Source organism: Bactrocera dorsalis, chromosome 2 (assembly GCF_023373825.1).
Source record: "Bactrocera dorsalis isolate Fly_Bdor chromosome 2, ASM2337382v1, whole genome shotgun sequence".
Classification (NCBI taxonomy): domain Eukaryota; kingdom Metazoa; phylum Arthropoda; class Insecta; order Diptera; family Tephritidae; genus Bactrocera; species Bactrocera dorsalis.
In genome coordinates this window covers 99,225,336-99,247,898 of record NC_064304.1, presented here as the reverse complement: position 1 = coordinate 99,247,898, position 22,563 = coordinate 99,225,336, and the positions used below count along the sequence as shown (strand labels likewise).

The 22,563-nt window shown below is 37.9% G+C and overlaps 1 protein-coding gene across 6 annotated transcripts in view; it reads left to right on the top strand.

Moving 5' to 3' along the window:
* The window catches only part of LOC105231519 (protein tincar), a 176,091-nt gene that overhangs the window by 39,602 nt on the left and 113,926 nt on the right, over nt 1-22,563 (top strand). For all 6 annotated transcript variants that reach the window (XM_049450477.1, XM_049450476.1, XM_049450472.1 and 3 more), the window contains one exon: nt 12,598-12,686. The gene's annotated coding sequence lies outside the window, so the exon portion shown is untranslated. The remainder of the gene's footprint in view (nt 1-12,597; nt 12,687-22,563) is intronic.

Sequence of the window (22,563 nt, the reverse complement as noted above, 5' to 3'; positions counted from 1 at the left end):
TTCCAGATTTAAAATAACTTTAGTTTCTGTTGCAAGTATTGGGTAGTGGAAAAAGTCTTTGAACTTTAATGAACCATATATGTACCATTTTGGTCGATCACCTTTTGCCATTCTGGTTTCTCGGCGAAAAACTGCGAAAAGTAATTTTCACAGGCTTCTCTTGAAGCCAAATTTACTCTATTAGGGGAATTCTGCAGTGACTGAAACATATGATAGTCCGATGGTGCAAGGTCAGGGTGGATGTATCAAAACTTCCCAGCCAAGCTCTCCCAGTTCTTGCCCTTTTTTCGATTATTTGCTTTAATCTCATCAGTTGTTGACAGTAAAATGTGGCATTAATCGTTCGACCAGGCTGAAGCAGCTCATAGTGGACGATTCCTTTCCAATCCCACCAAACACTCAGCATAACCTTTCGAGGCATCAGTCCTGGCTTTGCGAACATTTGTTGAGTTTTACCATGCTTGGACCCTGATCTTTTTCGCACATTATTGTCGTATTTGATCCACCTTTCGTCTCCTATTACCATTCGCTTCGGAAATGGTTCGATTTCATTTCGTTTCAGCAAAGAATCGCAGAGCGGTTCAAAACCGTTTGATGTGAATCTTAAGTTCCTTATCTACTATGTCATAGCTGCTTATGTGACGGTCCTGGTTAATATTTTCCATAATTTCATCGATTTTTTCAACGATAGGTCGAACAGAGCGAGGTGCATCTTTCACATCGAAATTTCCAAAACGGAAGCGAGCGAACCATTGTTGTGCTGCACGAACTGATACAGCATCGTCTCCGTAAACTTGCACAAATTTCAATGGTGGCTTGCGTGGCATTCTTTCCCTTTTTATATATACAAAGATTTCAAAATATAGCGAATTTCTTCATTAGTTTCATTCCCTTTTGAACAGCTGTAACTTTTTTCAACTTCCCCGAATTTAATTTTTGTTTTGAAGCTTAAAATCTCACCTTTCCAACACCATATGACACAATGTGATTGGTATCAATGGAGATATACGACTGCAACGACATCTATTGACAAAAAACGAAAAAACTTTTTCGACTACCCAATATTATTATTTTGTATTAATTTTCTGCACTTATTTATTCTGTGACACCGTGAGCCATCGACATTCGCGCAAGTGCCAGACTGTAGACATTCAACTTGCACCAAAATTTACATATGAGGGCATGGTACTCACTACCTACATATCTACATATATAAGTAAGTATATGTAAATTCACTTGTACACTTCGGTATGATTACCAACTTTTGACATTGCCTGCAGTTATGCGTGTTCGCACGACTTTGTGCACCAACTCCAAAATCCTGTCAGGCTACCTGTGAACGAAGTGTGAGAAGTGAAGAATTAAATGAGATGCAATGAAATGAAAAGAGAGAAATGTTCGGCAATAAAAATGCGATTTTCGTGTGAAGACTCACTCTATGTATGTGTGCATGTATGTGTGTGCGCCTTAAACTGTTTTATGTAAATACGAACATATTGCGTTGACTTTAATTTGATTAAAATTATACAACTTTGTGATCATACTTGTAATATGAAATTCTTGGCGTGGCGGGTGTAATTTGCACCAACAAATCTTCAACTTGCTATGCATTTAACGGTACGTATATATTCGGATATACGAGTACACACATAAATAATTGTAAGTTTGTTTATATAAGCATTACTTCGGTTAGAAGCTGGAGTGGTTCGGAAATGTGTGAACTTGAGGTTAGTGTGTACTGCTAAGAGAAAAGGAGTAATACATGTGGCTTGAAAAAAGTATGAAGAACGGTGGCAAAGAAAGTTATCTATCTGCAGAGAATTCTATGAGTTGGTAAATTTGTCATGAAGTCAGTTTTGGAGACGCTAGTTTACTAGATATCTGTAAGAAAAATTTAGTACTTGCCGTCCCGGTGGCACACAAAAATGAACCTTATGAATAGAGCTAGGTTGGTGGAGTGGATTTCTTACGGTTCTTCAATTCAATTCAAGTTTTATTGACCTCTATAAAATCAATCCTTACTTTCTGACAATTCGTTGATTTGGCACAACAAACCATAAAAAATGAAATAAATCTAATTTATAACCAAAAACGCAAAATTTCGAATTCCGTCTTTAGCCTGTGTACACAAATCGTTCCGATTGCGTAAGCATCTTTTTCTTAATTGCCATTTCTTACTTGCAGTTTTCATTCGCTTTCGCCACTCATACACTTCACTACTTTGTTTCCGTCGAATTTCACAAATCATTTGCTACACGCCAGCCCCGAAATAGCGGTAAAAGGTTGGCGTACATTTTCCTAGTCACTCCGACTAAATCCAATTCCAATATTATCGATTGATTTTGCCACAAACACGGAACAAATATACTATACATATCCGCATACATATAGTTTAGTATACAAGTATACGAGTAACTACCAACACATTCTTATCATCATTCACATTTTCTTTTCTGTACATTTAATTCGGATGACCCACAAGGCGAAATTTGCCTGTGTCAATGCCACCACCCTGAACGCGAACATTCGCTTCTACGACGAACTCCTTGACACACTCGCACAATTCAAGCTTTCCGCTTGCCGGGTAAGAGGAAGCGGTGGAAATAAAAAAGAAATATTAAGAAAAGTATTTATTGTAGTATATATTCGTGAATATATATACATATAAATGTATGTATATATGTAATAGTATATTGGAGGCGCTGGCGCCACTGTGCTGTGGGAAGAAGTGTTGAAGAGCATTACGTGTACTTCTTGCATGTCTGCCTTGCTACCAATGAAACTTAAAGGAACACATACATATACACACACCTTCGTATATTTTCTATTTTTATTGAAGTCACAGTAGTTATGGCCATCAGTGTAGTCAGCGCATTGCCAAGTTCAAGGCATATTATACTACTCGAAAGCAGGTGTTGTAATATTTAGACGAGTAGCTTTATGGCTATGAGAGGGTGGTTGTGTGGCTGTGTTTTGTGTCTAGCAATCAGTGTGGCACAAGTAAGGAGCGCACTTCGGCCAGAGTTGGCACTGTGACAGATGATGAAACAGGGCAGGAGCATGCTTGGTATGCGAGCATTTCATAGTTTCGAGCTGAGAAAAGAAATGCAGAAAATGTAAGTTGAGGTAAAAAGAAAAATAAAAGAAACAAAAGGAAAATAGAAGCAAAATAACAAAATGAAAAGCAAAAGACAGCACCACGGACTTATAGTTGGCTTGTTGAAATTAGATTTAGGTGTAGCGAAACCCAAAGGAATCTGGAAATATACGCTGAAGATTTTTTTGAAGGGCATAAGCAACTAAAATAAATTAAGATTCCAAAGAGTTTCGGCTCAAATGAACAAAAAGATTTTCATATATTTTTATATACATATGAATACTTGGTTCTAGTTAAATATTGCTTTGTAATATTTGGAAACCACCGAAAGATGTTAAAATTTCAGAAAATTGCTAATCAATTTCTATAAACCACAAATATTACACTCACCCAGTGCGTTCTTATCTCAAAACTGTTTAATAGATCTTTGATATAATTTTACAAAATCAGAGATCGAAAGTAGACGAAATGAGCAAACATATGTATGATAAAATGTAACACCTACAGCAGGTGGAAGGAGAAGGATAAAATAATTGGATACCCAGCAATAAAAGCAAAAATTAGTTCACCGAGACATCTGGCAAGGGACTTCATATAACCGTAAAAAATAATCCAGCGATGTTAAATCGTATGATTTAAGAGGTCATGCCACAAGCGAATGACGTGAGATAAAAAGTTCATCAAAAGTTTTTTTCGATAAATTGTTCAATTTCCTTGGTTATATGGCGTGTGAAACCGTCTTCTTAGAAGCAAAGGTCATCAACATCAACATCATAGAAATTAGGCACGAAATTGTTATTAATTTTGGCTCTATAGCGTTCCTCATTGACTGAACGGGTAACATTATGGTCAGCTTTCCCAAAGAGTGACTGTAAAGGCGTCTCAACAATGGCTTCTGTATTATCATCACTCTGAAGGCGACAAATTCGTTTATTAATGTACCCATTCAACCAAAAGTGAGCTTCATCGCTGAACAAAATGTTCTTGTGAAATTCGGGATTGGTGACCATCACGTTTTGGGTCTTTTCAGAGAACGTGTGACGAGCTTGATGATTGCTCGGCTTTAATTCATATACGATTTGGATTTTGTAAGCCCGCATAACAAGATTATTCTTCAAAATCTTCCATATCGTGAATGGGCACAGCGTTAATTGTTGCACGCGATGGCGCACTATTCGGGTCCTCTTGGATAGTCTGATCCACAGCAGTCATAGCGCCTTTGGTCCCTAAGAGTAAACGTGATGCGAAATCAATTCATGGTGGTTCGAATTACCGACTCTGCTGGGCGATTATAACGATCGAATATTGGACGGAATGCGCTAACCGATTTTTCTAATAAATTTGAAAACATCTTCTTCTTCTTCTTTTTTATTGGCGTAAATACCGCTTACGTGTTATAGACGAGTTTAAAACAGCGCGCAGTCCTTCTTCCTTTTCAATTGGAGATTCTAAGAGCAGCCCAGTCCTTCTTCACCTGATCTCTCCAACGGAGTGGATGTCTCTTTTTTCCTCTGCTTCCCCTGGCGGGTATTGGGTCGAATACTTTCAGAGCTGTAATGTTTTCATCCATACGAACGACATGATCTAGCCAGCCAACGTAGCCGCTGTCTATTAATTATCGAGTTATCGTCGTTCCATCGAATGCGATATTCGCCGTTGCCAATGAATGACTTATAGAGTTTGCTTTTTGTTCGTCGAGAGAGGACTTTACTTCTCAATTGCCTACTCAGTCCGAAGTAGCACCTGTTGGCAAGAGTTATTCTGCGTTGGAATTCGAGGCTTATATTGTTGTTGGTGTTAAGATAGACGAAATTATCTACGAGTTCGGAATTATAACTTTGAAGTTAAGTGACTCAAGTCGCGAGTGAATATCTGGTCAGTTGTTGATTCGCCAGGCCTAAAGCCACACTGATCCAATCAATTCGTTGGCGTTGGCTTTAGAATGAAAATCGCTGTTCCCTAATAGGTCTGTACATTATAAAATAAAGGGAGGGTGTTAGCGCCAATTATAGGCGTGACGTCGTTAGTATGGTATTGACATTAAGCCTAGTTGACGAATACTTTTGTGCAACAGTGTGCAGCCTGTATACATATTCTACAAACTACACGTTAATGCGCATGCTAAATGCTACAATACACCGGAGGCTTTCAATTTGCAACGCCGTCGGACGGTAGCCAATACACTCACTAATTGCTGCCAATAATATCGGCAACCATCTATACCCTAGATAATTGAACGCCAGCATATTCGTGTTGTTTGTTTTATTTTTAATCAAGTAAAATGTTCGACACAGCAATGGGACCGGACATGGGAGAGGTGACAAAACCTAAACGACGTTCGTGTATTATAACATACAAACAAATCGTAAAGTTTTCAGAATAGATGAAATACAGGTCGGCAGCACAGTAGGAGAGCCATTGGGGACCAATACACAGGACTGTGCTTGCATGCGTGTATGCTTGTTTATCGCCACAGGAAACAGAGTGAATGAGCATTTGTAGTTGGTCACTTGTAGGAGCTGTCTCGCCAAACTCAAACAATTGTGACGCGCTGGTGGTATTCCACCTTCTGGGATTGTGGCAGTGATTTGCTTGCGCATTTAATGACTACGCAAATACAGACAACGGCAAATAAAGACACGCATACATACGCATACATAAAAGGTGCATACATTTTGCGTTTCGTAAGGGAATTCTTCGGACGCGCCACAGAATAAGGTGTAAAAATTATTTGGACAGATGAATCGTGTTTCTGTTGACCACATGCAAAGGCGGTAAATAAAGAAATCGCAAGAAGAACACAAACAAGGTGAGTAAAAGTTGTGCACACAAAGAAAAAAACACCAAGTGCAGGCAAGCAAGCAGGTGGCATTCACCAGATACACGAGACGCCGTGCCGTAAGTGGTGCAGTGAATCAGGTCTACCTGCTGCCTGGCCTGCTGGTGAGTGTGATCCTCAATGATCTTGCTGGCAGGTAACTAATGTTGTTGGCAAGATTGCGGTACAGAGCGCTCGCTGTTACTTTTACCTTCTGTTTTTGTTGTTGTTTTTTTTACTCAGCGCTGCAGCAGCGTCAATCTTTTGTTTGCGAGGGTAAAAAATTTTGCACCTGCCATCATCAACACAAAGGCTATTAAATCAGATATACGCTGCAAAAATAGCAATAAAACGCAAGAAGATGATGAAAAAAAAACAAAACATTAATAAATTAAATGCAAAAATTTGGAAACTTGATCGTACGGAGTTTACGTAAATGTATGCGTGTGTTGCTGCTTGAATGACTGGAAGCGAGGGCGATCGTTTGTGGCAAACATATGTTCGCATTGACTTAATTTTTGCGAAAGGTTTCATATTCCTGCTGTATTTCGTCGAGAGCGAGTGCTTACTTATACCCAACTATAATGTAATGCATGTACGGTTTTGTAATATTGGGTAGTCGAAAAAGTTTTTTCGTATTTATAATCAAACTTTAACTTATTTTTTTTTTATTTATAACTATGTACCATTTTGGTCGACCACTTTTTGCCATTTTTCCGCTAGAGACATTATTCCATCAGTGTAAAACTTGTCTGGATTCTCAGGGAAAAACTACGACAAGTAATTTTCACAGATTTCTCTTGAAGCCAACTTTACTCCATTAAGGGAGTTCTGCATTGACCGAAACATATAGTAGTCCGATGGTGCAAGATCAGGGTTATATGCACTCACCATTAAACATTCCCAGTCAAGTTTTCCATTTTTGCCGAGTCATCAAAGATGTGTGTGTTCTAGCGTTGTCTTAATGGAAAACGAATCCCTTTCTGTTGATCAGTTCTGGCCATTTTTTTCGATAGCTTGCTTCAGTCTCATCGGTTGTTGACAGTAAAATGTAGAATCAATGGTTCGACCAGTCTGGTGCAGCTCATAGTGGATGATTCCTTTCCAATCCCATCAAACACTCAGCATAACCTTTCGAGGCAACAGTCCTGGCTTTGCGACCATTTGTTGAGCTTTACTATGCTTGAACCATGATCTTTTACACACATTATTTTAGTATTTAATCCAATTTTTGTTTCCTGTTACTATTCGCTTCAGAAATGGTTCGATTTTATTTCGTTTCAGCAAAGAATCTCAGATGTTAATTCGGCCCATTAAATTTTTCACTGACAATTCATGTGGTACTCAAACATTGAGCTTCTTTTTGTAGCCAGCCTTTTTTAAATGGTTCAAAACCGTTTGATGATGAATGTTAAGTTCCTTAGCTATGTCATAGCTGCTTAGGTGACGGTCCTGGTGAATCTTTTCCATAATTTCATCGACTTTTTCAATGATAGGTTGACCAGAGCGAGGTGCATCTTACACATCGTAATCTTCAGAACGGAAACGAGCGAACCATGTTCTGCTACACGAACTGATACAACATTGTCTCCGTAAACTTCACCAATTTAATTGGTAGCTTGCGTTGCATTCTTCCTCTTTTTTTACAAAAATTTCAAAATATAGCGAATTTCTTCGTTATTTTCACTCATTTTTGAACAACTGTAACTTTTTTTCAAACTTTCCGAATTTAATTTCTTTAGGTTAAATGAAACTTAAAATCTTACCTTTCCAACACTTTATGGTATGACACAATGTGAGTGATGTCACTGGAGATTTATGACTGCAACGACATCTTTTGACAAAATACGAAAAGGCTTTTTCGACTACCCACTATTAGAGAATTTTGGTATGCAGTATGGTTTTATTTTATTATACTCGTATCAACAACCCCCTATAGTTTTGTAGCATATTGGTTATATTAGGCGATCTTCGCTGAAAAAAAGCGGTAAAAGTTTGTTATTGTAGCGACGGAAAACAACCGTGAAGTAATTTGGATAAATGTTGCCGAGTTGACAGCCTTTGAGCGAATACAAATCCAAATCCGTTGCGGTTATGTAGGCCCGACTGTAGTGCGCCCCATTTGATCGTAAGTGTCAGTGCAATCGGTTACCAATGCCAATTTAATAGTATTCTAATGGTAACTTTCATGTTCATATGCTTATGTCTAACTGAGCGCCGCTAAAGAATTTTTCGTTCCAATCGTACTTAAGTCTTCCTTATACGTTTTGTTGTGCTTTGATTCGGCAGTTGCTTGTTTATCTTTTGACCTTACATAAGTATGTGTACATATGTATGTTGTTCTTTTTACTTTGCCTTCCACTATTTAATTTTCTCTTAATGATTTTTTTACTTTTGCATTATCGAAAACATGATTAAAGTTTCAGCTTGCAGTCAAAGCTGTTAAATTTTTTGGCTAAGCCTTTTAACCACTCGATATTTGTGGTTTAAAGAAAATTCTTTTATTTTTTAGTGCTGTGGTTTCTGTAATTTGGGTTCAAGTCCGGCGTTTTCTGCCTTTACTGCTTTTGGCAATTTTTAAAGGTGGAATTATTTACGTTATTCATTTGTCAGAGTTTATTAAGCAAAGCATTTGAGAATTTACTTGGAATTTTCTGCTTTTGCTCACTTATGCTACATTTTTAGTGAATGAGCAGCTGCCTCTTTTGTTGTGCGTCAAACGGAAGTGAAAAGAGAACTACCTAATTCTCCTTTTTTGATGGCGGGATTTTTTTGTATTGTATAGGACTATAATATTCACGGTATAATATTAGCTTAGGGATTGAGCGAGCTTTTTTATTTCGAGTATTTTGTTTTATGACTCACGACTTCGGTTCTAAACAGACTGGTTACGTTCGAACGAAATCAACGTACTGCTTTTTGGCTGCGTGTTTGTGCTTAACTTTAGTACCTGTTGTAGTAAAACTAACTGAGCTTAGGTTGGGTTAAACTGGTAAGCATTAAGCTACGAATAGACCAGTTTTGGTTCTTTGCGATACCAGATGGAGTTCAGGTCCTAGGTCCAAGAGAAGTAGTCATTCATTAGGATGCCTGTGTTCGTGGCAATCTCGTCCACTATTTTGCTGCCCTCAATCCCTTTGTGACCTGGTACCCAGTGGAAGTAAAGTTGCTTACTTCTGGTAACACTTTCTACTGCTGCCCTGCTTCCCAAGACCATGCTTCTGGCCGATATACTGTACTTGATTGCTGCTTGGCTGTCTACGTAGATGTTGACTGTGGAATTGCCTGCTGGTGCATTAGAGGCCGGCTCCGCTGCTTTCGCAATAGCAAAGACCTCAGCATGAAATATACTGCAGTGGTCCGGCAACTTAAAAGGTTGCCTTATGCCTAACTCTGGACAGTATATTCCAGCACCAACTCCATCCTCCATTTTCGAGTCATCAGTATAGATGTTTATGTATTTATATATGTATGTAAATTTCCTTGCAGCCAATGTCCGTCCCCGCGATTTTGCTACGCAGTTTTCAGCGAAGAGGTCTATAAGCGGCATTTTTAGTACCTGGTTTAGTCAAAGTTCCTTAGCAGTTTATTCACTACTAATATCTACAGAGTTCCTTAGTCATTTTAGCTCTCTTTTCCCTATGACAGGAATCATTGCCTGCGTTATTGGCACGTTTTTTATGTGATGTCAGAGGAGTTACATCATTTGATCAAATATTTTCCCTTAGATTGTGTGTTAGCTATTTTTTTTATGGTAGCTACGCCAGTAAGGAAGGATTTGCCTTTGCAAGTAGAAACTCGCTTCGCGCCACTGCTGCTTGAAGTGTGGAGTTTCAAGTGGCTTCTAGGAAAAATCGAACTCTGATCAAGTTATATTTTATTGTTGATACAAACATATTTTTATTAACAAAAGTACTCGTCAGCGCTTAGCGGTTGAGTTACCAAGCTTAAGACATATTTCTTAGCCGTCAAAGTTGTTATACCATTTTCCTAGTATTTCCGACAAATTGCTTTTCCACTGCATTTGTCAAGCCGCAATCACAATTTTTCATGTAAAGCACTTGATTGAGTCGTAATTTGTCATTGTCAGGTACTCGAAATAGCGGAAGGATCATAAAGCTGCTGCAACTAATCCACAAATCTACAATAACATAGCAGCTGCAGGAAAATATTTTAATTTTTTTTTGCATTTCCATGGGCCAAAATAGTTGAACTGCAATAGCGCTGCTGAATGACAGTTGTCCAACAAGCCACGTCATACTCTTGCTGTCAACGCATACTTTTCTCATTTGCACTTTAAAACTCTCGAGTGCTCCCAGTCAAGTGGTGTTACTCAAATGCCATTCAATGTGCTGCCCCCTAAGCCTACAACGGCCTAGCGGCAGCCTTCACATTTTGCTATTTTCTGTGAAATTTCTTGAACCCAATATGCCAGCACGTAATTCACTTTTCTATTCGACCTCTCATTTTGTGTATTCGTTTTTTTGCTCTCCTTTTTTTATTATTTTTTTTTTCAATTTTGAGGGATTTTTCTTTTTCTATTTGCAAGCGTTTCCCCAATATTTGCGAGCGTGCTGAAATTTCTATTCGTCGAATTTGATTTTGTTTACTTTCAGTGCCAGATTTGGCCGAAATTTCCGAGCAAATTCTTACAATTTGAAAACAACAATGCAATGCTGCCTGTCAGACGAGTGCGACAAAATATAGTTGATTTGTCCTCAAGTTTCTCATTTGTATTCGTATTCTTACTCGAACAGTTTTAACTTATACCTACATATACATATATTTATTATATATGAAATTGTGTTTGAATAACAGTTTATCGGAATCACAGAGTTGCCAACTTAGTCCAAATTATTGGTATACTATATAGTTTGGTAGAGAACGCAAAGGTTATAAGCCCTAAAATGGGTTTTCTGGTGTAGACGCCTAAATTTTAGACATTTTTCAAACTAAAATTAAAAAAATTAAAAACATTTTTGACTGATTTTTATTGACATTTAAACAATATAGAAGTATAGGATAGTCGAAAAAGTCTTTTCGTATTTCTAATCAAACTTCAACATATTTTTTTTATATTTATAATGAACCAAATATGTACCTTTTTGTCGACTACTTTTTGTCATTTTTCCGCTACAGACATTATTCAATCAGTGTACAACTTTTTTGGTTTCTCGACGAAAAACTGCGACAAGTTTTCAAACGCTTCTCTTGAAGCCAACTTTACTCCATTAAGGGAGTTCTGCATTGACCGAAACAAATGGTGGTCCGATGGTGCAAGGTCCGGGCTATATGGTGGATGCATCAAAACTTCCCAGCCAAGCTCTCCCAGTTTTTGACGAGTCATCAAAGATGTGTGTGGTCTAGCGTTGTCCTGTTGGTAAACGGAGTCCTTTCTGTTGATCAGTTCTGGCCGTTTTTTTCGATTGCTTTCTTCAATCTCTTCCGTTGTTGACAGTAAAATGCAGAATCAATCGTTCGACCAGGTTGGAGCTGCTCATCGTGTATGATTCCTATCCAATCCCACCAAACACTCAGCATAACCTTTCGAGGCGTCAATCCTGGCTTTGCGACCATTTGTTGAGCTTCACCAAGCTTGGACCATGATCTTTTCACACATTATTGTCGTATTTGATCCACTTTTTGCGTCCTGTTACCATTCGCTTCAGAAATGGTTCCTTTCGTTTCAGCAAAGAATCGCAGATGTTAATTCGGTCCTTTAAATTTATCACAATTGTCGAACTACAGGAATTTCGGATAATGATGTAAATACCATTCCGGCTTATACAATTTCAATAGGTACCCAATTAAAAAGTTGTATTCCTCGAATACTGTATATTTCTACGTGGCAACTCTCTTTGTCTAACCTCAGTGCCGACCGAAGGCAATATGAATCTGCCTTCCAGCAAACAATCAAGCGGAAACTATGTGCCTAAAAAGCAAACACATTCTTAAACAAACACTAATAGACGTATAGTATACCCGCTTATTTATGTACGAGTATGTATATTTTGAAATAATTTCATTGAAAATGTGAGCGTCCAGTAGCACTTGAACTGTATTCACAATTTAATGAGTAGTGAAGTAGTGAGTACTCAGTTTTGGACTCAGTTTGTGGAAATGAGTAGTTGCGGGGTAGGGAAGCAGCGCAGGCATTTAGTTAAAAATGGAAGTGGGAGTGACCGTGACAGCGCAGCTTTTGGAGGTGTCGAGTTCGTGGCACTCAAGGCGTCATTTTCAATTTAATGGATATTTATTTGAAATTTGTGCGCAGAAAAGTTTTTGCGCGCTTAATGGACTATGACAAGACACACAAAATCGATTAACACGTAATTATGTAGTTGTTGTAATTATGTGGCATGGGAAATTTGAGTTTAAAGTAAGAACATTACATTACGTCTTTACAATGCTGCAGTTTGTGTCTTTAGTAATTCTCAATGACTTGAAATAATGAGCTTGAGTAGAGAGTGGACGCTTGACGCTTCGAAAACTTTGGAAATTTAAGGGAAGAAGAAGGATGAGTGGCATTAGCGTGAAGTCTTTCATAATGGTGGACTGAATTTTGAATAATTGGCATGGAAAGAAATAGAGGAGGATTAGATTGATTGACTACGTTTTTATGTGCATTTTTTATTACTTTGTGAAATTACTAAAATGTTATTTTTGTTCTCTTTTATTGCAGATTATAATTAACTGTGCTCTCAAAAAAAGCACTTTCAGAGAAGTGGAAACGCACATATCAAAATTATATTTACACACAGTATAATTGAGGTAAGTTAAACAAACATCTTTTAAAAACAAATTCTATTTAAAATTTATAAATTTTTTGGCCTTTAAATACTTTGATCCTAAAAACTACGAATTACAATTAAATTATGACTCAAAAATGTTTGGGAAACCCTGACCATGCAATTACTGAATGTTTTTGAAGTTCCTGCCGTTATTCGGTAAATTTGGAATGTCATTTAGTTTAGTTAAATAGTCCCGTTTTTGCATTACGTCAGGGCAATGTTTCCAGGATGGACCTATTGCAGATCAGTTTCTGCTCTCCCGGCATTTAGTGTAGCCAGCAGCAAGCTATTTGGCTCACCTTCTATTAATTCGAGTTCTTCGTGGGCGAGGAGTCCAGACTTCGAAGGTTGGGATAAATTGGAAATGTCATCTGCGACGATACTTCGCACTCTTTGGATTTTCCAATGGAGATAAACACTAAACTTAACTAAAACCCACTAAAACCCACTAGAACCCCTTTGAATACTTTTATAGTAGGCGTTGTGAGCCGGGGCGTTGTTGTGGTGCAACTTCCAATCGGCTGCGATGTCTTGTCATACCCGATTGACCCTTCGTTTGAGTCTCTTGAGGACTTCCACGTAAAAGTTGGCGTTAACGGCTTATCCAAGAGGAACAAATTTATGGTGAACGACGCCTTTGATGTCAAAAAAAAATTTGGCGCACTTCCACTAGCCGCAATTTCTGGTCGCCAGTGAGTGAGTGAGTGACAACAGAACAGCCGCTCGTTCGTTAGCTAGGAACGCACTCTAACGAATCAAGTCGGTGCTCGCATGCTCCGTAGTTCCGTCGTGGCGGAAGAAAATCAGTCCTGTTACTTTACGGTCAAACCCTGTATCTCTCTCTATACAATAAGTTCTTTATCAATGAACCTTTCGATTTGATATTTTATACGCTTTGTGGGTTTAGTGAATGGTTTAACATTTCTAAATTGATTAAAGCTGACAGCTGAATTCGAGATGATCTAGAATTTGGAGAGAGTTAGCGAGTTTCAAAGAAAACCCGCGGGATGTATAAAAAAAATTATAATGTCTAATTTCTGCAGGGAACTCAACTAACCAATAACTAGCCCGCTGATAGTTTTTATTAAAGAAGTGCAATGCCGGCAATTTTATTATCAAAATCAAATGAAATTTCTGTGCTTTTATGCACAAATTGTATACAATAATTTCGCAGAAACTGTTATTACCTTTCTTGATGCGAAAAATCCAAAAACCACAAACACTTTTCAACTGCGCTGGACACTTTTAAAACGAAAAGTCACCGCATAAAAATGATGAAAACGACTGAAATAACTGTACTGCGACTTGTCGTAAACGTTGTTATGTTCTCAGTATCCAATCAGCAAACAACTAAACTGACATTCATATAAACCGACGACATCAAAAACAACAGTCGTCCTCAACATCATCCTAACCGCAGCGCTGACGAATGCCCGGCATCATATGTACGTTATGTCAACGTTGATGTTCGCTCGATGTTCTCAATGTCAGTTGCATAGCCAATGCAGCTCGCAAGCATGGAGATATGAAGAGGGCACCTGCGAAGCTTACTGTTGTCCAAAATTGTCCAAACTATGTCAGCACCATTTCTGTCCTGGTGCATAGAATAATAACTCCCTTTATGTGCCGACCTGAGTGAGTATGCGAATGAATGGCCGGTGGAGCGTGTTTGTTGTGAAAATAAGTGGGTGTTCCATAAAATGATCTGATTTCATTGCAAAACAGTGTCACAATCTCATGTGAAGTGAAATGGTATCAACTCTGTGCATGTGCGTGTGCGGTCGTTTCTAAAGAGAGCAGCAGTTCGTTTAGAAAAGCACTTATTATAGTACACGCTTTGGTCGCACTAATCCAGTGAGTCCCATTCAACTTGGTCACATCGAGGGCGCCCACAACATCCCTCGTAACGGTTGCATTTTTTTAACCTTCTTTGTGTTTTGTTCCTTATTAACGTGTTCCTTTCACCTGCATTCATTGCTCATTGAATTGAGGGCTTAAGCAATCGTACGCCTCATAGCGGTAGACTCTCATTCCAGAAGCTCCCCATTTTGTGTGGCGTGGAGTGTTCCCGTTAGTCACGTGACTGTGCTTGTGCAGCCCCTTTTTATTCATGTTGCAGTTCACTCGTTTGTTATAATGTGTTGCCATTACACATTTGTATATATAAACGTGTATAGTGTTTGCTCCCGTTTTGTTGTTGTTCAACGGACTTAAGAGTTTCAGTGTTTTGTAACATTGACGAAAGCTCAGTTGGTTTAAAAGAAATAATGGCATACTCCCTTTTAGCGATTGCGCCGTTCTGTTTTATTTATGTTAAATTTGCTTCAGTAGATTTTGTTTAAAAAGAGGATCAGCATATATCTTGCTAATATAGATATTTATATTCACACCAAATTACCGTTATTCATGTATTACTAGATATATACTTTTTGGAAAGATATATTTAAAAGATTTTGAAAACTCCTAATTATTTATTAATGAGACCAATCTCAAGTGTCTACTACTATGAGCAAAAAACCGTAAGATTTTGATCATAATTTTAAAATTCTTAATACACTCTTCAAAATCGATCCCCCTCTAGGTAACCACTCTTGACCGCAATAGACTTTATCCAACTTGTTTTTCAATCCTCGAAACTGTTTTTAAAGTCAATTTCCGGAATAGCCTTCAATGCGCGTAGCGATTCACATTTAATGGCTTCAATTGACTCAAAACGGGTTCCCCGGAGCGGTCCTTTGAGTTTTTTGAATAGCCAAAAGACGCGCGGAGCTAAATCAGGCGAATATGGCACGATATTGGTTGAAAATTTGGAGAAAAACTCACGAAGAATCAATGCAGTATGCGACGTGGTGTAAAAATCAAGCGTTGTCGGCCCATAATTTCGGCCCCTTTTTCTGAATATCTTCGCCCAAACGACGCATAACACTCAAATACTATTCCTTGTGTACAGTTTGAGCGGTCGGAAGAAATTGACAGTGCACCACACCTCGTTAGTTGAAGAAAACTGTCAATAAAACCTCCTTTGACTTGTTTTTTTCGGCTTCGGCTCACCTTTTCCACGATATTCGGCCGATTGATCGTCTGTTTCCGGGTCGTAAGCATAGATCCAAGACTCATCGCCAGTAACAATATGTTTCATGACATCCTGGTAGTCGGAAAGTATTATTTCACAGACGTCAACGCGACGTTTTTTTCGAAAAAATTTAGTGAAGGTTTCAGTGATCTTTCCGATATTCCAACGATGCCAGTAAGATCTCTCACTATGAGTCGTCCATTGTCAAGCACCAGTTCTTTTATTTTATTGACGTTGTGAAGATGTTGATGGCCGTCCTGGACGTGATTCGTAATCAACGCGTCGTCCCTCTTTGAATAATTTGTAACAATCAAAAACACTTGCTCGTGACAAGCAATTATCACCGCAGGCCTTTTCCAACTCTCTGAACGTTTTAGCATCAGAAATTTGAAATTCTGCACACAATTTAATGGAACTTCTTTTTTTAATTATTTTACTCCTCGTAAAAATCGCCGAATGCACTTTATGTACTTCAGAAAGACAATGACAACACTATTATCTTGGTGAGACATTTGGCACAGATGTCAAAGGTACTCATACGAACCTAGAAAAAAATTTCGAAGAATGGGTTTCCGCTCGAAATTTAAATTAAAAAGTCTTACTATTTTTTCTCACTGCAGTATTTTATAACTACTAAAAAAAATAATCAACAATTGGCAAGAGTTTAAAAGTATTGTGAGCAATAAAGGCATGAGTAAGACTTGTTTTTGTGTGGTTTTGTGACAATTGATTAGTGAAAAGTCATATAGAACAAGTAAGGAAGGGATAAGTTCGGGTGTCACCGAACATTTTATACTCTCGCACGATAAAGTGATAATCGAGATTTCATTATTCGCCATTTACATATTTTTTTATTTTGCTGTAAAATTAATTAGAATTAAATTCTGAGAGATTTACCGATATTTTCGGTGAAAAATTAGGTTAGGTTAGGTTGGGCACTGAGTTCTTCGTGTTCGATATCAGGGAAAAGTTATAGTCCGATCACAACAATTTTTCCACAAGGGATACCTCAGCTCACATACCGTATTTGAGTAAAGTTTTATTCCGCTATGATCATTGGTTTCTAATGTATATATTATACAGAGAAGGCATCAGATGGAATTCAAAATAGCGTTATATTGGAAGAAGGCGTGGTTGAGAACCGATTTCGCCCATATTTAGTATATGTCATCAGGGTGTTAAAAAAATATTATATACCGAATTTCATTGAAATCGGTCGAGTAGTTCCTGAGTTATGGTTTTTGGTCCATAAGTGGGCGACGCCACGCCCATTTGTAATTTTTAAAAAAAGCCTGGGTGCAGCTTCCTTCTGCCATTCTTTCCGTAAAATTTTGTGTTTCTGACGTTTTTTGTTAGTCGGTTAATGCACTTTTAGTGATTTTCAACATAACCTTTGTATGGGAGGTGGGCGTGGTTATTATCCGATTTCTTCCATTTTTGAACTGTATATGGAAATGCCTGAAGGAAACGACTCTATAGAGTTTGGTTGACATAGCTATAGTAGTTTCCGAGATATGTACAAAAAACTTAGTAGGGGGCGGGGCCACGCCCACTTTTCCAAAAAAATTACTTCCAAATATGCTCCTCTCTAATGCGATCCTTTGTGCCAAATTTCACTTTAATATCTTCATTTATGGCTTAGTTATGACACTTTATAGGTTTTCGGTTTCCGCCATTTTGTGGGCGTGGCAGTGGACCGATTTTGCTTATCTTCGAACTTGACCTTCTTATGGAGCCAAGAAATACGTGTACCAAGTTTCATCATGATATCTCAATTTTTACTCAAGTTACAGCTTGCACAGACGGACGGACAGACGGACGGACAGACGGACGGACGGACAGACAGACATCCGGATTTCAACTCTACTCGTCTCCCTGATCACTTTGGTATATATAACCCTATATCTGACTCTTTTAGTTTTAGGACTTACAAACAACCGTTATGTGAACAAAACTATAATACTCTCTTTAGCAACTTTGTTGCGAGAGTATAAAAATATTGCTTGAAAGTAAGGTCTCTGGCGCAAAACCGATGGCCAGTATTCTTCGAAGTCATTGCTAGGAAAGAAATACAATTACACTGAAATGTGGAAATCTATAACTTTTTCTGTGTTGGCGATTTTCTCCAAATACGAGGGGGAAAATCCGGGTCTACCAACTTCCATGACCCTTTTATAAAGGTTATGCTGGTTTATTAGTTAGCGAACCGACAAGTTGACGTTGTGTCAACGAAGATGCGTATTCATCACATTCGATTATATCTCTCTCAGCGTTTAATGACGGAATTATTCACACTAAAGTTGTATTTCTATTGCTCGTCACTGTGTGATTGCCCTCTTTTTGTTGAATGAATTCTTGTGATGAATTTTAAAAATACAAATGCTGATAATCGCCTTGGTTTGCGGTCTCTGCAAAAGCTTATCTATCTCCTTGCATTCAGCAAATCAAAAGGGGTGACATGAAAACTTTAAAAGGGTAGCAGATACTACTTCTCATATAGATTTGCGTATATGTATGTATTCTAAGTTAGCGTACAGTTATGGAATGTGTAACGATTGCATGCACTTAGAGTGTACAAGAGATGTAAAAGGAAATCCAACAATCTTATTTCAAGACGGAGAAAGCGTTGATAAAAGCTGAGAGGAAAGCAAATTACAATAAAACTGGAATGAAAATGAATGAAACTTAAGGAACAGTTCTCATTACTTAAGTCTTCGGAATGATTTGAGTGGAATTTTTAAATACTTGTAAAATGTGCTTGTTGAAATGTTGTCTGGAAAAAAAAATAGATGACCAAATTTCATAAAGTCAGTGTGTTTTTCCCTTTCACTGTGGGAGATGTTATAAGTTTTGCTTATCAATTCTTTTACTGATTTTGTTTTCTAAAATCAACATCAATCTTAGATTCCAAATCCGAAAAGTGACACATTTTCCGGTGGTGGCCAAATCTTTGCGAAAAACTCGTAACCCTAACACAAATGATGACGTTCTTGTGCACTGACTTGGCACTGTTTCTCAACAACTATATTTCTTGTGCATTTAATACAATTTTTAGTCTTAGTCTCACAATTTACTTAAATTCAGCACATTTTTACAATACTTACTAGTTTTTAAATAGTCAGCTTTCACCACACCTCACACAAATGAAGTGGCAACTGTACACATTTTATTTTCGCAAAAAGTGTTACGCTTAATATGTGTGGATTTGTATGCCACATCTTCTCCAACTGAACGACCACGTAAAATATGAGCCATTTTTCCTGTAATAAAGCTCCAGCACCAAAGTCGAAGCAATACCAGCAAGTTCCCTTTTCATTTTAGTGCAGCGTACTTAGGTAAGTCGTACCATGATTAATCACAACACTTTCCAACCCATTAATTTTTGTAGCATTTCGGAAGGTGTACGAGTTCTCTTGTATGCATGTGGGGACAGTTATATCCTTGGGTAAAGGCAAGTACTTTTACTTAGTGAAGTGAAGTAGTGACGGTATGGGAAGTTGTTGAGACAAGAGAGCAAAGTTGAGCTGTGTGTGACAAGTTTGTGACAGCTATAACTTATATACATACGAGTACATATGTATATATGCGTATATGTATAGTAAGTTCATATCTACTCACATTTGCGATCTATCAGCAGATGTCTGCAGGGGTGTAATCAAAAATGCTGAGGGGGGTTAGTAATGCGAAGTAGATGTCGCCAACAGTAAATGCTAAGTGGTATTAACCCACTCTTATGTAATGAAAATGTCCTGTGCTCTTATGTGTCTAGCTACCGATTATTTGGGCAGCAGTTACCGGTACTCGAATACGGTGCAGCAACGTGAAACTTACTTGAACCATCACATTTTTAATGACAAATTTTGTCTGTGCTTAGCACGTTAGATAGTTTTAATCATAGGTCTAAATGGGTTGCATAGGACTTAATTCAACATGTGCTACTTCGTACTGAGTAGGCAATTGAGAAGTAAAGTCCTCCCTCGCCCAACCAAACTCTATAAGTAACTCACTATTCCCGCTCTGCTATATGGTGCAGAGGCATGGACGATGACAACATCTGATGAGTCGGCGTTACGAGGTTCTGCAGGAGACTTATGGCCCTTTGCGCATTGGCCACGTTGAATACCGCATTCGATGGAACGATGAGCTGTATGAGATATACGACGACATTGACACAGTTCAGCGAATTACGAGACAGCGGCTAGGTCATGTCGTCCGAATGGACGAAAACACTCCTGCTCTGAAAGTTCTCGACGCAGTATCCGCCGGGGAAAGCAAAGGAAGAATAAGACCTCCACTCCGTTGGAAAGACCAGGTAGAGAAGGACCAGGCTTCGCTTGAAATCACCAATTGACACCACATAGCAAAAAGGAGAAACGACTGCCGCCCTGTTTTCAACTCGACTATAATCGCTACGCCAGTAAAGAAGAAGAAGAAACGCGACGTTTGTTGGCAGACAATATGATGCGTACAAAGTCAGCAGTTGTCACCGGTGTGCTGCCCTTGGATCTTCTACTCGCGGTATCTTCGTCTTAACTTACTAACGTGTTAAAACTTTAAATACTTGCATGTGCACAAAGCGGATGCTGCAACAACAATGCCACAATACTTGCGCTTTGCCATTTCACTGTACAGCCACCATTATGCCAGATATTCGGTATCCGCTGAGAGGAATGGCATAAAAAGCGCAAAATAAGGGAACTAGAAAGAAGAAAATTGGAAATAAAAAATGGTTGACAACAAATTCGTAAAAGTTAGCTTCGCCATGCGTACACTTGAGATTTCATTTTCGCACCTTAACGTTAAGCGTAGAAAGAGAACGACTGAACAGGACGAATTTATGTAAATGTGTGTGGCTGCATTGTTATTGTATGCATAAAAATTTATTAAAGTTTGGTGGTAATAGATCTCTTAGGAAAGGGAAAATATTTCTCTTAGTCTTTGTTTAGTTGAAAGTTGTACGACATTCAGAACTAAATTGAATTTTAATATTTTCTTTTGACGAAAACTGCTAAAAGAGATCGATAAACTGAGTATATTAAATTTTTTGGATAGTTTTAAAATAGATATACGATAATATGACTGACTGTTGAATCCGCGAACTGGTTTGCATTCGTTTCTGTTAAGAAAGATTCAATGTTTGTTTGTTTGCCATTTTGTGTTTCATAAGCTTAAGAAGTATTTAGCTTACTTCTGACATCAGCTTTGGTGCTCCAAAATCTATTTTGTGGATTATTTCTAGTTTTTTCGTAGATGAAAGTGCTGTAATTTCTAAGTTATGCCCGCTTATTCGATACCCAATATAAATTTGGTTTCTTCATTATCTATCGTGGAGAACTAACCTACATGCGTTAAGTGTTCCCTGAAATTTCTTTCGGCTCCCGAAGCAGTTAGAGGTTGAACTTTTTTTCAGAACAAATTTACTGAGTTTTTTTGTTGGTTAAATCCAATCTTAAAGACTTGTAAGCTCTACAAAAAATGAAATTGGTACTTCTTAATCAATTTCGAAATTCATATGAGTCACCCTGCAGTTTTATAGTTAACAAAATAAGCTTTACAGGTTAATTGGTAATCTACGAAACTTTAAACGTCTTATAATCCAAAGCCATTGCTACAAAATTCATAAAACATGTTATTTCACACACATTCAATTAGGTGTGACCTTTCTAACCCACTTACGTAGAATACATACATACATGCGCGCCTGCCACATGCCATGCCACATGTCAGCAGGCGCCTTTAATATCAATAAGTTCTACATACTTAGGGTTGCTGCTAGTATTAGTAAGTAGCATACTATCTATTATGCATTATGGTACCCATTTACCGTTGTACTACGTATTACTGTCTAATGGGTTTTGTGTACAACACATGAGTGGCATGCGATCAACGTATGCTTACCGCTAGGCTGTGCTAGTTTCAAGCGAGAATGCTTTACTTCTCTACTTGGTCAAAAGTGTTGCCATAGAAACACCCTAATTTACCGATGTTGAAACACTCACAAATAGCCTGTCTTAACGGTACTTTGTTTTATATATGATTCACCTACAGTTACTGATTGTGAGGCGGGATAAGCAACTGAGAGACAATGTAGTTGGTCAAGCTACTGGTCTGCCACTCCAAACAGAGTCTTTATGGAAATGTTGTACATATGTATGTGTACGGAAAGTGTAATGTGTAAGTGCTTTAAGAATGTATGTATACATATATGTAAAATAAGGCAAATTTTAGTTAAAGCACCATCTGCAGCTGTTGTCTACTTAAATTTATTGCTTCATATGTTTTGTATTCCTCTGCGACCGACATTGATGCCCTATCGAGTTTAATAATTTTCCAGCATGAGTGTCAATGAATTATACTCGTTCGCGTATCGAATTGTGACACTGCCAAAGCGTTCAGCTCTCCTGAGTGCCAAAATATATTTTAATGTACTTGTGATATTATTAAATCAGTAGTTAGGTATTTTGTTCGCATTTTGCATAAATTATCGCTTGGATGGCTCAAATTGCTATTAATGTGTCTCTTCTGTGTTCGAAGAGTGATAAGAGTGTATGAAAGAGACTTATTGTAATAAATATATACACTGCGTAATGTAAGTACATATAAAAAAGTGATTTCATATTTTATAGTTTGAGCCTAAAATATAATTTAAGTATTTCCTTCCAAAATTTAAGAACTATGCAAAAAAAAAAAAAAAATATATAGAATGGTCACTAAATAAGTTTATAAATTATCTCACACCACCACAATGCTTATTTAGTTACATAAATTAATCTACATAAAAACT